This window comes from Sapajus apella, unplaced genomic scaffold (genome assembly GCF_009761245.1).
Source record: "Sapajus apella isolate SASKATOON/1434 unplaced genomic scaffold, GSC_monkey_1.0 scaffold26, whole genome shotgun sequence".
Lineage (NCBI taxonomy): Eukaryota > Metazoa > Chordata > Mammalia > Primates > Cebidae > Sapajus > Sapajus apella.
This window is the reverse complement of record NW_022436966.1, coordinates 25,255,047-25,270,782: the sequence shown is the minus strand read 5'-3', so window position 1 is coordinate 25,270,782 and position 15,736 is coordinate 25,255,047. Positions and strand designations below refer to the sequence as shown.

The 15,736-nt window shown below is 39.4% G+C and overlaps 1 protein-coding gene across 3 annotated transcripts in view; it reads right to left on the bottom strand.

Moving 5' to 3' along the window:
* Positions 1 to 15,736, bottom strand: part of FBXO11 (F-box protein 11) — a 97,473-nt gene that overhangs the window by 47,692 nt on the left and 34,045 nt on the right. The window lies entirely within an intron of this gene.

Genomic DNA, 15,736 nt, shown 5'->3' with positions numbered 1-15,736 from the left:
AGTGAGCCGAGATTGTGCCATTACACTCCAGCATGGGCAACAAGAGTGAAACTCCATTTCTAAAAGAAAAAAAAGTAAGAAAAGAATGTTGCCTGGTAAAGCCAAGTAGAAAAAGAAGATTGCCTAGTAAAGTATATATAGGAGACCCTACAAAAGAAGACAGAGATATCAAAGTTCCTCAAAACCTGAGAGAAAGTCAGTCATGGTGGTCCGCACTTGTAGCTCCAGCTACTCAGGAGGCTGAGGCAGGAGGATCACTTGAGCCTAAGGGTAAGGCTGCAGTGTGTTACGATTGCACTATGCACTCCAGGCCTAGACAACCAAGTGGAATCCCATCTCTAAAGATGAAAAACAAACAAGAAGCTTTCAACTTGGAAAATTCAAGTACAACAAAGGATATGATGATATGTGGATCTCAAAACAAGCCAAATCTCCCCATCAAACCACCGAACAAACATAAGGGTAGATTAAAGAAATTTCCAGACACACAGAGACTTATAATCTCCTCCACAATCCTTCTTAAGAAATTACTGGAAGACATATTTCAGCAAAACTAAGGAGTAAACAAGAGGAAGACATGGTATGCAGCAATTAATGATGTAATCTCAGGAAAACAACAAAAGGAAGGAATCCCAAGATAAAGGGTATAAAATAGGTCCAAAGAAACCAGCACACATTGCAAGAGGGCTCTAGGAATGAAATTTCCTTGAAAAAAAAATGGTAACAGATTACACAGTAGGGAACTTGGAAAAACTTGAGGACATAAAAGACAGTAAGTGGTATATAAAAAGAAAATTCATCAAAACAGCTAGAAATAATCTTTTGAGTGGCCTATGAACAGTAATATCAGTTAGTGGAGAATGAAACAAAATTTTAGCAAATAATCAGCACTACAGAGGTAAAATGTCCATATTTATAATAAGGTGAATATTCAATGTTCAACTTCGACAATCAACCTACATATACACCAATGAAGAAGACTTCACCAACAATAGGACAATTATGTTATCAACTGTGATAATGAAAATATAGAACTGAAACAGCACAGTGGTAAAAGGCAAAACCATGAACGTCATGATACAAAGAAGGGAGTCTATAGATATTATCCAAGTTGAAGAAACATAACATTAAGCTTTAAGTATATGACTTAAAGTTACACTAGGATGAGTCGGATGGTAAGAATGTTGAATGTAGCCCATCGGACCAAAAATCAACAGACAATGTTTACATGTGATAGTGGGATAACTCTGGGCAGCCAATACAGACATCACACTATTCATGCATAGAAGCTTAATATTTTATTCAAAGTTCACCTGCACACAATTCTTTTTATTAGGGTACCAGATTTCCAAGTCTGCAGACTTAATAGTGAACATGGATTTACTATTAAGAGATTACAAAATCAGTATATAAACTGCCCCATAAACAAAGAACATGCCATTTACTTGGACAGAAAAGATATACACAGCCATTAACGAGCAAATCAGTATTATTATATATATATATTTTTTTTTGAGACGGAGTTTCGCTCTTGTTACCCAGGCTGAAGTGCAATGGCGCGATCTCGGCTCACCGCAACTGCTGCCTCCTGGGTTCAGGCAATTCTCCTGCCTCAGCCTCCTGAGTAGCTGGGACTACAGGCACGCGCCACCATGCCCAGCTAATTTTTTGTAGTTTTAGTAGAGACGGGGTTTCACCATGTTGACCAGGATGGTCTCGATCTCTTGACCTTGTGATCCACCCGCCTCGGCCTCCCAAAGTGCTGGGATTACAGGCTTGAGTCACCGCGCCCGGCCAGTATTATTATTATTTTTAATCGGTAGAGACAGGGTTTCATTTTGTTGCCCAGGCTGGTCTCAAACTCTTGGCTTCAAGTGATCCTCCTGCCTCAGCCTCCCAGTGTTGGGATTATACTCGTGAGCCACCACAGTAATTTTATGGTCTTATACAGACATATATATGTAGCTATACTACTATATAGACCCAGATCATGTGAGACAAGTAAAGATGATGAATATAATAAAATAAGATTCTGTATCTGCAGTACAACTGACCTATGTAAAAGCTTAGAAAATCAATAAAAATAGGGCCAGGCGTGGTAGCTCACGCCTGTAATCCTAGCACTTTGGGAGGCTGAGGCCAGTGGATCATGAGGGCAAGAGATGGAGACCATCCTGGCCAATATGGTGAAACCCCGTCAGTACTTAAAATACAAATATTAGCTGGGCATGCTAGCACATGTCTGTAGTCCCAGCTACTCAGGAGACTGAGGCAGGAGAATCACCAGAACTTGGGAGGCAGAGGTTTACAGTGAGCCTAGATGGTACCACTGCACTCCAGCCTGGTGACAGAGCAAGACACTGTCTCCAAAAGAAAAAAAAAAAAAAGCAAAGAAAATCAATGAAAATAATCATGGGGGATAGATTTCATAGCATGGATAGGGATGTGGTTTGGGGTAAGGTAGGAACTATGAAAGATGAAAAACTACGTGTTCAGAGAAAAGAGACATTAAAAAATGAGCAAACCTAACTCAGGCGCTTTGTCATGAGAAGTCATAGCAAAATGGAGAACGAAGTCCTCAGGAACTCAAAGGCATTGAATGAATATATAAAACTGGCAGATGTAGGACTGCAGAAGTATTTTTTAGGCAAGTCTGTTCCTTACCACCAAAATTACAAGAGTCTTTGCAGCCGGAAACATAAGAATCATAAAGCAGATGCAACAGACTTTTAAAATCGCCATTACTTGTGCTTTATATGGGCAAATATATATATACATACATATACATACATTTCAAATCTTTACCAAAGTAGATGAAATATCACATTAAAGAACAGCAGATGGCGCCAAAATATCTTTTAAAAACATCACTGACTTAGGTCAATATAAATGATTAACTGAAACTAAAGGGAAACGAACACAACTGAAGAGTGCAAACTAGGAAAAAAACACAAATTATCCAAGTTTTCTTTCCTTTTTTTTTCTGAGATGGAGTCTCACTCCATCACCCAGGCTAGAGTGCAGTGGCACAATCTTGACTCACTGTCACTGCAACCCCCCGCCTCCCAGGTTCAAGCAATTCTCCCTGTCTTGAGTAGCTGGGACTACAGGCATCTGCCACCATGCCCAGCCAATTTTTGTATTTTAAGTACTGCCGGGGTTTCGCCAAGTTGGCCAGGCTGGTCTTGAACTCATGACCTCAGGTGATCCACCCACCTCAGCCTCCCAAAGTGCTGGGATTTCAGTAAGCCACAGTGTCGGCCCAATTATCCAAGTTTTCATGCGGTAAACCTCAGACTGATGTCAGTAACAATGTTCTAAAGCATATATACTGAATGAAAAACATAATACAAATGCAAAAACCTAAACTGACTTTTGGTTTTACTATATCTAGAAAAAGTACTAATATCTGTAAAATTAAAGGAATTCATATCAACATTTACTTAAGCAATTAATGGTACTAACAGAACTGATAAGCAATATAGGTAATTTAAAGCCACTCTTCAGAGAAATGCATTCCCTTTCTTGATTCTAAGATGAGATGTGTGAGCAGAAACACTACAATAAAATGTATCCACTAATCTCAAGATCATCCAGAGTTCAAAATAATACAAAAATAAAAAATGAAAAAAAAAATTAAGGATTTGGAGAACTTGTGCCCAAGTCGATGGTTCACTTTTACCGTGATTTTAGGGTTAAGCCTGAATTGAATTTCAGATGTCTTAGATTTTTCAAAGAAGATTAAATTAATTTCACCGATTGGCATTGTAAAGGGAGGTGGGGGAAAACCTGGCAAGATTTAAAAGTAACAGGCCCTAGATGATTTACATACATACACAAGAAGAGTACATTTTTATAAATGGGTGAGACCTCAAGAAAGGTTCTCTTCCAATCCCTCATATACAAATAACTAAAGCTTTCCTCTTTCTTATTTGTAGTCCTCAAAGTGCTTTCACAATTATGCTTTCAAGATAGCTGCGGGTTTACACCCTTCAAGATAACTTGAATTCTAACTAACACAGAATTTTAATTTTAATCATTTTGGTTAAAAATATTTCCAAAGCCAATTACGTTATCTTTTAAGACAAAAATATTCTTAAAATAATACTTTCTTATTTTAAGATAATCATTAGGATCATGAAATAGTCCATTGTCTTGTGCTAGGATGAGACCTGAGATCCTGAGGCTCCATTTATCAGTACAAAGTTATTTTATTTATTTTTATTTTTTAGATTTTGATTTTTCCTACTTCCTGTTGATTTGCAAGTACAAAGTCATTTTCTAGAATAAGTTACCCTAAATGGTTAGTTTCTTGAGGTTCTCCTGAAAAGTTTATAGATTTTTCCCCCTTTTCTTGCTGCTATATTGCTGTTTCTAGCTGTCCATGGCCTAACTATAAAATCCTCTCTTCTCTGATAAACTGATAAAAAGCTTACTAGACATGTCTGTTTTTATAGAATAACTGTGTTCCATTGGAAAATAAGGGAAAAAATTAGTTGTTTTCCCCTATTATTTATTTTTTGAGACTGAGTTTCACTCTTGTTGCCCAGGCTGGAGTGCAATGGTGTGATCGCTGCTCACTGCAACCTCCTCTTCCCAAGTTTAAGTGATTCTCCTGCCTCAACCTCCCAAGTAGCTGGGATTACAGGCATGCACCGCCATGCCCAGCTAAGTCTGTATTTTTAGTAGAGATGGGGTTTCTCCATGTTGGTCAGGCTGGTATCAAACTTCCAAACTCAGGTGATCCTCCCAAAGTTCTGGAATTATAGGTATGAGCCACCATGCCTGGCCTTCCCCTATTTTTAAGTCTTAAGTTGGGAACGTGTAGCCATCCTCAAACTTAGTTGTACACTGAATCACCTATGTATCTTGTAAAAACATATACAACCATACTGCGTATGGAGTAGATATTGTAACTGACTTCATAACATTCATTCTACCCCTTATGAATAGTCTGGCCATTGTTTGTTTCTTTGTTTTTTGAGACAGGATCTTGCTCTTTTGCGCAGGCTAAGATGCAGTGGCACAATCATGGTTCACTGCAGCCTCAACCTCCTGGGCTCAAGCACTCCTGCCACCTCAGCTGAGCCTACAGGTGCATACCACCATCCCCAGCCAATTAAAAATTTTTTTTTCATAGAGATGATGTCTTGCTATATTGCTCTGACTGGTCTTGAATTTCTGGGCTCAAACAATCCTCCCATCTCAGCCTCCTAAAGTGCTGGGATTACGGAAGTGAACCACTGCACCCAGCCCATTTATGGTGACTCCATACCCTAGGACAGGTAGGCCCAAGCCAATTTGGCCAATGAGACACAGAAGTAACTTGCCCGGTTTTGGCTTCTGGGAAAGAGAGGTCCTTCTCTTTTCTCCTGATAGATACAAAAATGAAGGATGCATTATTTATGGAAGACAGCTATCCTAGGTCCTTGAGGAGAGCTAACCTAAGGCCCATGTTGACACAATGAGTAGGGTACAGTGAAGGCAACTGAAGAAAATCAGAGACAAAACTTACTTGTCATGTAAGGTAAGTTTTCTTTTCTGTTTTTTTGTTTTGTTTTGTTTTTTGTTTGTGTGTTTGTTTTTCTGAAACAAAATCTTGCTCTGTTGCCCACGCTGGAGTGCAGCAGCGCGATCTCGGCTCACTGTGACCTCCGCCTCCTAGGTTCAGGTAATTCTCCTGCCTCAGCTTCCCAAGTAGCTGGGATTACCGGCACATGATACCATGCCTGGCTAATTTTCTTTTTTATTTTTAGTAGAGTAGGGGTTTCACCATGTTGGCACGGCTGGTCTTAAACTCCTGACCTCAAGTGATCCGCCTGTCTCCGCCTCCCAAAATGCGGGTACTACTACAGGTGTGAGCCACCATGCCTGGCCAGTTTTCTTATAATTTACGCCAATTTCCAGTCAGATTTCAGTCACATCCAGAAGCATCTTGAAATCTGAAAAAGCTCCACTGTTCAAGATACATAACCAGGGCTGAAAGCCATCGGACTAGAGCAGTAATAGCCGAAATTCAAAAGAAATTAAACAAAGGGGAGTGATATGAAGAACTGGAAAGGAAAATGAAAAAGAATCAAAATCTAATCTGTGGGACAAACTCCTTTTTTTAGAGATAGGGTCTTGCTATGTTGCCCAGGCTGATCTTGAACTCCTGGGCTCAAACAATCCTCCTGCCTCAGCCTCCCAGAGCAGCTAGGACTGCTGCACCACCACACCTGGCTAACAGGGCAAATGCTTAATCATAAAAATGTACATGCAAATCTCAAAATATGCACAACGTTTAATTGTTCTTCTGGATCATCTTTTAGCAGTGATTATCACCGTAAAAATACATAAATGCTGTCTAGTAAGACAACTAGCCACGTCTAAGACAACTAGCCAAAAGACTTACAGCAGCTTCAAAACATTTTCAGCCAGGCGTGGTGGCTAACACCTGTAATCCCAGCACTATGGGAGGCTGAGGTGGATGGATCACCTGAGGTCCGAAGTTTGAGACCAGCCTGGCTAACATGGTGAAACCCCATCTCTACTAAAAATACAAAAATTAGCTGGGCATGGTGGCACATGCCTATAATCCCAGCTACCTGGGAGGCTAAGGCAGGAGAACTGCTTGAACCTGGAAGGCAGAGGTTGCAGTGAGCTGAGAATGCACCACTGCACTCCAGCCTTGGTGACGAGAGTGAAACTCCATCTCAAAACAAACAACACAAAAAACCCCACACACAAAACAAAACAAGTTTTCCCCCTGCCTTCAAATCTATTTCAATATAGAAAATAAAACCAAGGCCGGGCGCGGTGGCTCAAGCCTGTAATCCCAGCACTTTGGGAGGCCGAGGCGGGTGGATCACGAGGTCAAGAGATCGAGACCATCCTGGTCAACATGGTGAAACCCAGTCTCTACTAAAAATACAAAAAATTAGCTGGGCATTGTGGCGCATGCCTGTAATCCTAGCTACTCAGGAGGCTGAGTCAGGAGAATTGCCTGAACCCAGGTGGCGGAGGTTGCGGTGAGCTGAGATTGGGCCATTGCACTCCAGCCTGGGTAACAAGAGCGAAACTCTGTCTCAAAAAAAAAAAAAAAGAAAACCAAAACATTGTTGTTACGATTAGCTTGACAAGAAGTCATCTCAAGTTAAAAATGCTACAGGAAAGCTAATGAGTTATTAGAATTCTATTTACACTTTTTTTGTTAGGAATAATCATTAGTTGATTTTATAAAAGATGTTCTGCTTTCAGACCAATAGAAAAACAGAATTAAATGAAAATATACTTAAATTTCCAAAACTACTCTTAAATAGCTCATTTGCATGACTCTGAAACAACATAGCTAAAGAAAACTTAAGTGAAACCTATAATCAAATCATAAGGGCATTAGCTTAATAAAATCTTCTTTTAAAAAAGGGTCTACAGATAGCTCCTAATTTATGAAGTACCTAAATAAAAGTAGTAACTTTATTTCAAAAGTTCCCCCTAGTTCTCACTAGACCTAATATTGTGGGGTTATGGTGTAAAATTTTTCAAGGAATTGGTTAAATCTTAAGAAATATAACATTCTCCTCTAGAACACAAAGATAAGGCCAGACGAAGTGGCTCACACCTATAATCCTGGCACTTTGGGAGCCTGAGGTGGGCCGATCACTTGAGGTCAGGAGTTTGAGACCACCCTGGCCAAAACAGTGAAACCACATCTCTACCAAAAATACAAAAGCAAGCTGGATATGGTGGCACATGGCTGTAATCCCAGCTACTTGGGAGGCTGAGGCAGGAGAACTGCTTGAACCCGTGAGGCGGAGGTTGCAGTGAGCCGAGATCACGTCACTACACTACAGTCTGGGAGACTCCATCTCAAACAACCAACCAACAACAACAACAACAACAACAAACAAACAAACAAACAAAACCATAAAGATAAATCGATAAATCCAAAGCTGGATTTACGGTTTTGCTTGTTATTCTGAAGAAAATGGTAGTCAACTTACAATGTGGCATACATGCTGGAATTTTTAATTTACTTCCATTAAAAAGCTGGTAATTTGGTCATGTTTACAAAGGCATGTGATTTCACTGATCTTCAGTTATAAGACTAACATAACTATGGAAGTTAAACAGAATCCTTCCTAATAAATGTTTCTATTTATTAAATATAAAAAAGCATTTATTAAGTACTCATGGTACTTCATGAGAAACCATAAAAAGATAATGAAACAGACATAAAAACTACCTTTGAACAACTCATAAAGACAGGAACTGGCTGGGTGTGGCAGCTCACACCTGTAATCCTAGCACTGTGGGAGGTCAAGGCAGGTGGATCACCCGAGGTCAGGCGTTCAAGACCAGCCTGGCCAACATGGCGAAATCCCATCTCTACTAAAAATGCAAAATTAGCCAGGTGTGGTGGTGCAGTAATCTCAGCTACTCAAGAGGCTGAGGCAGGAGAATCTCTTGAACCTGGGAGACAGAAGTTGCAGTGAGCCAAGATCGAGCCACTGCACTACAGCCTCGGTGACAAGAGTGAAACTCTACCTTAAAAAAAGAAAAGGGAAGAATAAACAAGAATCTAGATTAAATAATGGCAAATAAGAATCTAGATTTAATAAATTATGTTATAAACAAACAATAAAGCCTTCTGTCAAGATGAGTAAAAGTTCAAGAGGTCAGGTGAATCACTAACTCACAAGGGGAACGACACATTTATGAATTAGGTATATTCAACCAAATCAAGTGATAGAATTGAAAAGAAAGAAAGCCTTGAAATTTCGTTCTACTTTTAAGATTCTTAAATGAATCCACATGTATTAAAATACTCTTTTGTTATGTGAGACAAGAACGCTCTTTCCTCATCTATTTTGCCAACAATACTTTAAAATACTAGCGTAACACTTGACCAGACTTTTCTACTACATATACAAATAAAACAACTGGGCACTCATTAGTTTAAACCTATTTATGGAGTAAACTTTTCTTAAAAATTTCCTAAACTGTTTCCTGTTTCCACAGGAATTAATACACCTGTGTTAATTGCACATACATATATATTATATATATATGTAATACAGATTATATATATATATTGTGTGTGTGTGTGTGTGTGTGTGTGTGTGTGTGTGTGTATGAACCAAAGTGTCTGGCAGATAACTGCTCAATAAATAAACAAACTGCAGCAAAACCTGACTGTATCTTGTGACAGAAACTGCTATCACCCCAAATCTATTTACCTGCTCTGTGACAGAACCCAGATTTTTACCTGTGCAGATGAACATTTTGAATAAAGCCCTCATTTCTCAGTTTCTCTTATATTGGCCATTTGACTAGGTTTTGGCCTATGGGATACATGTATCCTGTATGACTTCTAAGATATGTTCCAAAAGAAAGGAAGAAGGCCCTTCTTCACCCTTTCTGCTTCCTGCTAGAAAGAATGTTGGAGCGTAAACACATAGTCTGAAACATAAAAGTTGTGTTTAAGGACTGCACACTAATAAATAAAATAGGGGCATAGCTCCCTAATGTCATAGTGGAAACTTCATACCAACTCTAGATTCTTACCTCTGGACTTTTATCACAACAGAGAAGAACAAATTTCTATCTTGTTAAACAACTGTTGTTTTGGGTTTACTGTCACTCTGGCAGATCTAATTTTACTTAATAGTCATCAAAGTAAAAACATTCTCTACATTTGTGTAAAAGTCTTAAAATTTAAGACACTGGTGGAAACAACATGGGATATTATTAGAGGCAACAGAATGTGTTCAAATACCAGCCCTAATACTTAGCTATATGATTGTAGGCAGACTCCTTAGCTTAATTAAGCCTCAGTTTCCACATGGGTAAAATGACAGAAAAGTATTTACTTCTAAGAACCATTGTGAGGATTAAATATGATAAAGGGGGAAAGAAGGAAGCAAAGGAAAAACAAATAATCAGCAAAGATACATTAAAAAAATATTAGCTGAGGCCAGGTGCAATGGCTCATACCTATAATCCCAGCACCTTGGGAGGCTGAGGCAGGGAGAATCACTTGCGGTCAGTTCAAGACCAACTTGGACAACATAGGAAGACCCCCATCTACACACACACACACACACACACACACACACACACACACACAAAACTGGCTAGGCATGGTGTCATACACCTGTATTCCTAGCTACTGGAGAGGCTGAGATGGGAGGATCACCTGAGCCCAGGAGTTTGAGGCTGCAGTGAGCTAGGATCATGCCACTGCACTCCAGCCTGGATGACAATCAGACCCCTTCTATTTAAAAAAAAAAAAAAAAAAAAAAGCTGAGAAAGGGAAATAAAAATGATTTAAAACCTAAAAATAATGTAGAAAGCAGGTAATTCAAATACACTATCTCATCTTTCATAACATAAACACCTACTACTACATGGTATCTAAAGGTTCTTCTAGCCCTAAAAAAAACTGTATCACAAAATCATGTCTTCTGTTACGCGTTATCTACGCTAGCAAGTTTTCTTTCAGCTCCATGTCACTTTGAGAAAAAATACCCACCCCTCCAAACACACTTTGATAACAGCCAGGATTCTCCATGATGAACCTTGATCATCTTCAAACTACTTTTAAGGATGTAACACTCTTCTGACTCTGAAAAATGTTTTATGTTCTCTGGCATTTTTACATGTACTCACAAACAGAGTTGCAGCACCTAAGAATTAAGGCCCTCTGATGATACTCACAACTTATAAGTAAGCTACCTGAAGACTAAAAATCTAATTGCTCCCAGGTTCCAGATTTTGTCTAACATGGCTTCCTTTAATTAATTGCTTTAATTACTTTATTCCATTATTCTCTCTTCACTTTTTTGGTACAGTGTAGTATCAGTCAGATAGGCTAGTTTAAGCTGCAGTAACAAATCCCCAAAATCTCTGGTCTAGCTTAAAACAACACAGATTTATTTGTTGTTCACTTTACATGTTTATCATGAGTTGTTTAAGAGCTCTGCTCCATAGAATCATCCTCCAATGGAACTCAGCTTATGGAGCAGCTACTTTTTGAAACACTGCTAGTTGTAGCAGCAGAAAGAAAAGAGAGTTCTAGAAGGTCTCATATTGGCAATTAAATGATGGCCTGGAAGTGACACACTAACTTCCATTCACAACTCTTTGGTCAGAACTGTTCACATGGCCCAATGACAAAGGGGTCCGGAAGTGCCAGATAGAGGAGAGCCAAAAATAATTACTAAGCAGTATAAATGATTACTCCAAGTCTCAGTCTAATGACACATATGAAAAAAGGTAAATAAATGATTTTAGTGATATAGATTTGAGAAATTATTAATTCTAATCGTCATTTGATCACTTAAGATCAGGACCTTAAGCTTCACTGAATTCACAAACATAAACCACCAGACTCCAGGGAATCTACATAAAATGCCTGGAGTAAGTCAATAAAAAACTGAGTCACTTATCTGCATATTGTTATCTATGTAAACATGGATACATACATACATTTACATACATATATAATACATATTCTCCTAAGGACATAGTACATTTCCAGGTAAACAGATATGACAATGCCAGCCTAAATTTGAGGCTTAAAAAAAAAACATTCATTCATCCCATGTTAGTTTCCCATGCCCATTACAAATAACATTTCTTTTTTTAAGCCTCTGAATATGGGCTAAATAGTTAGCAAGGGTCATATACTTAAATGCCTACAAAGATCACAGTTAAAGAAACTGAGTGAAGTAAAACGTTAAGAACTATTAGGGGATGCAGAGAACTGAAGAACTTATGACCCATACAATCCTCACCCAGTGCAAATCCATGGCCAACTATTGCCATGTTAGAATTCAAGCCAGTGTTACTACTGGATGGTCTGAAATGTAGAAAGAAGCCGCAACAGCTACTTGGGAGGCTGAGGCAGGAGAATCGCTTGAACCCAGGAGGCGAAGTTGCAGTGAGCCTAGATCGCACCACTGCACTCCAGCCTGGGAGTAGAACAAGACTCTGCCTCCAGAAAAATAGAGGAAGCTGGGAATCGAGACTATGTGAAATCTCTGGAAGCTTTCATATGTTCTTCTCTCTACTCCTGGGTACCCTGAAATTTCACAATATGCTACAATGTGGGCCTTATAACATTCACTATTGTGAATGCTTGGTGGGCCCTTCCAATTGTAAAATTCATGTACTTTACTTTTGAGAAATTTTCTTGAAATATTTGTGTGAATTACTTCTCAATTTCCTACTTCTGGAACTCCTAATATTTGACAGTTGGACCTCCCAGACTGACAGTTCTATACTTTAACCGACCACATTCCATATTTTTGTTTTTAAATTCTAGGTCCCCAACCACTGTTGTCACTGCCCAGTGGGCTCATAAATTGGCTATGGTGGGAGGAATGGAGGTTATACCTGGGCTTAGCAACACAGACTTCTATTTGCCAAGGTTGATTTGGCTATGGCTACTGCTGAGTGTCCAGTCTGGCAGCAGCAGAGGCCAATACTTATTAGCCCCCAATATAGCACCATTTTCTGGGGTGACCAGCCAGGTACCTGGTGGCAGGTGGATTATACTGGACCATTTCCATGGTCCAAAAAGGCAGCATTTCTTCTCACTGGAATACAAACCTCACAGCAAATGAAAGGCAGCAATGGGCCCATGTTCATGGAATTCACCGGTCTTACATGTTTCCCTGCATCCTGAAGCAGCTGGCTTCATAGAACAAAGAAATGGCCTTTTGAAGATTCAGTTACAACATTAGCTAGGTGGCAAAACCTTGCAGGGTTGAGGAAAAGTTCTCCAGGAGACTCTGTGTTCTGAATCAGTGTCCAATATACAGTATTATTTCTTCCACAGCCAGAATTCACAGGTCCAGGAAACAAAGGGTGGAAACTGGAGTAACACCACTTATTACCCCTACTAACTCACTAAGAAAATTTCTGCTTCTTGTCTCTGGGAGCTTATGCTCTGCTGGCCTAGATGTTTTAGTTCTAGGTTTCTATCAAGAGACACAATAATTATTTCATTGAACTGAAAGTTAAGACTGCCACCTGGCCATTTCGGACTCCTTATGCCTTTGAATCAACAGGCAAAGAATGTTACTGTGCTGGTTGGAGTGACTCATCTTCACAACCAAGGGGTAACTGGACTGCTACTCCACAATGAAGGAAAGGAAAAGTATGCTGGAATCCAGGAGATCCCCCTAGGTAGACTCTCTTAGTATTACCATGCCCTGTAATCAAATGCAACGGAAAACAACCCAATTCAGGTGGGGACTACTAATGGCCCAGACACATCAGGAATGAAAGTTTAGGTTACCCCACCAGGTAAAGATCCATGGCCAGCTGACGTACTTGCTGAAGGCAAATAGAATACAGAATGGGCAGTGGAAGAAGGTAGTTATAAATACCACAGAGTATTTAAGTTACAGGATATCAAGAAAAGCAAAACTCACCTCAAGTGTTTTGCATCCTTTTTTTGGGGCAAGGGTTAGTACACTTTTGGTCGTAAACAGGATAGTTATATCGTATTAGGTGGAAGTATTACCTGGCTAATTGTTGTATTTTTAGTAGAGACGGGGTTTCACCATGTTGGCTAGGCTGGTCTCGAACTCCTGACTTCAGTTGATCCACCCACCTCAGCCTCCCAAAGTGCTGGGACTACAGGAGTGAGCCACTGTGCCCGGCCAAGATTAAAATTTAAACTGGTGAACTGTGACTAAGCTGACTGCCTCCCATGTGGGTGGGCCTCATCCAATCAGTTCAAGATCTGAATAGAACACAAAGAGAGGCCTCTCTAAGCAAGAAGGAATTCTCTAGTCAACTGCCTTTGCTGTCCATCTGTACCATCAACTCTTCTGAGTGTCTGTGTCTATCTGTCTCTGTCTCTCTCTCCTATTGAGTTCTGCTTCTCTGGAGAACCATAATACACATGGATTTTTAAATTAGTATTATTGCTACTTACCATCTCATTCTGCTTCTTATGTTTTCTGCTTTGTACTATGCATAAATCTAATAAGTTGCTTCTGATTGCTACATAAATAGTCTTTGTGTGTAGGCTGAATTGTACCTATTAAAATGACATTATGCCCTAACCCCTGATACCTGTGAACGTGGCCATATTTGGAAACAGGGTCTGAAAATGCAAGTTAAGGTGAGGTCTTTTATGGGACTAATTCAATAGGACTAGTGTCCTTATAAAAAGAGGAAAATGCCATGTGAAGACAGAAACACACAGGGAGAATGCCATGTGACAGCAGAGACTGAAGTGATGCAGCTGCAAACCAAGGAATGCCAAGGATTAACAGCCACCACCATAATCTAGAAACAGGCAAGAAGATTCTACCCAGATCTCAAAGAAGCATGGTGCTGCTGCCACCTTGATTTTAGACAGAAGTGTGAGAGAATAAATTGTTTCAAGCTCCCAGTCTGTGGTAGTTTGTTATGATAGCACTAGAAAAACTAGTACAACGAGCACTCACAAAGTTTACTTATCTACATTCAGATTGATATATGGGACACAGAGACTGTCTCCAACTGCCTGCCACTACAAATAATATGGCAATGAATACCCACATACATATCCCTCTATTAAACTCTTATAAATACTCTGAGATGTCTAAAAATGAAATTAATGGATCGTAAGACATTCACATACTTTCTATTAGTTGAGTTCCAGAATGGCAGCAGAATCTACACTCAACACTAACACTTGGCATTATCTTCTGCAGGGGTTTTAGAAAGTCCACAAATGCTTTGAAACGCCTCTCCATTGATGAGGTGAAGTTGTATTCCTCTCCATTTAAACATTGGTTGAACTTCGTGACTTGCTTCTAATGAATAGGAAGTGCTGACAGTATGCAATTTGGGAAACTAGGGAATAAAAGACACAGTAGCTCCCTGCTTGCTCTCTCTTGGATTACTTGCTCTCTCTTGATATACTTGCTCTGGAGAAAGCCACATGCCATATCACCAGAAGAAGCCTTATGAATCCACTCAAGCAGCCCTGTGGAAAGGCCCAGGCAACAGAAAACTGAGACCTTCTGGAAACAATTAGCAAGAAACTGACTCCTCTTGCCAACAGCTACGTGAATGAGACATCCTGAAAGCGCCTATTCCAGCCCTAGTCAAGCCTTCAAATGACTACAACCCTGGCCAACAGCTTGACTGCAACCTAATGAGACTTTGATATAGATTAAGATATTACATTTTGGGGTAATCTGTTATGAAAGATAACTAAATGCATCCAGTTTTCTGGTTTTCCTTCCCCTCAAACTAATAGATCTCATTTTAATTTACATTTTTTCTGACAATGGTTTGAGAATGTCTTCATGGGTTTTTAACTTTGAGGTTCGTTCTACAAATTGCCTGTTTAGAACCTTTGTGTATTTTTATATTAGAGTTGCTGTCTTTTTCCTTTTGATTTTCAGGAGCTTCTTGAATCCTGCAGATGTTAAATCCCTTGTTAGATTTCAAATTTTGAAATCATCTCTTCCCGTTCTATCATGATGTCCCTTCAATATATGCAAAGAACTCTTTAATTCTGATATAAACAAATTCATTCCACTTTCTGACGCAAGTAATGCGCTTTCAAAGTTCTGTAAACAGTCTTTTCCCACTACTACAAAAATAATCTGTCAACATTTCTATTACCTTATAGCTATACCTTCCACATTTCATACATATTTTGAGGTTTTTAACTTCCAAGAGCTCAATTCCGTTCTTTGATGCTTATTTGTAATCTCCAGCACTGATTTCACAAATAACAATA